Raw genomic sequence first — 528 nt, 5'->3', positions numbered from 1 at the left:
GGATGCCCCGGATGGCATCCCCTCTTTCGTCTTCAACACTATTTGTAAATCTTTCTTGGAGCTATATTTGTATTCATCACATAATATGTGTTTTGCTTGGAGCGTCATTATATTATGTTAATATTTTCTTGATGTTATTTATAATCTTGTTTTTCAATAGAAAGTTTCAAAAATTGCCTTAAGAACGCTTGAATTACATGTGTGAGGTGTGCTGTATGAAAACAGAAACGTTTGTTGTAGTATTTCAATTATGTAATTTTACTCGAAGATGGAAAGTTTATGAAACATTTACAGTACTGCCATACAAATTGTTTAGACTGTCCTAAATGTTCAGAATTTTAGGAGATACATAAGTATACTGTTTAAATTGATTACTATAAACTCTTTTGTTTGGACAGTTTGTTGTCATAGTTTTGTTATCTACTTATCCTAGAGTTTTCATTTCTTATATTGGTAGGTATAAATTGTGGAAACAATAGTATACAATACCTAATTATTTTAATTATTATGCAACTTGTCTTGGCAGCA

This window comes from Hordeum vulgare, chromosome 3H (genome assembly GCF_904849725.1).
Source record: "Hordeum vulgare subsp. vulgare chromosome 3H, MorexV3_pseudomolecules_assembly, whole genome shotgun sequence".
In the NCBI taxonomy this organism is placed as follows: domain Eukaryota; kingdom Viridiplantae; phylum Streptophyta; class Magnoliopsida; order Poales; family Poaceae; genus Hordeum; species Hordeum vulgare.
The sequence above is the reverse complement of the archived record's forward strand: the minus strand, read 5'-3'. Positions refer to the sequence as shown.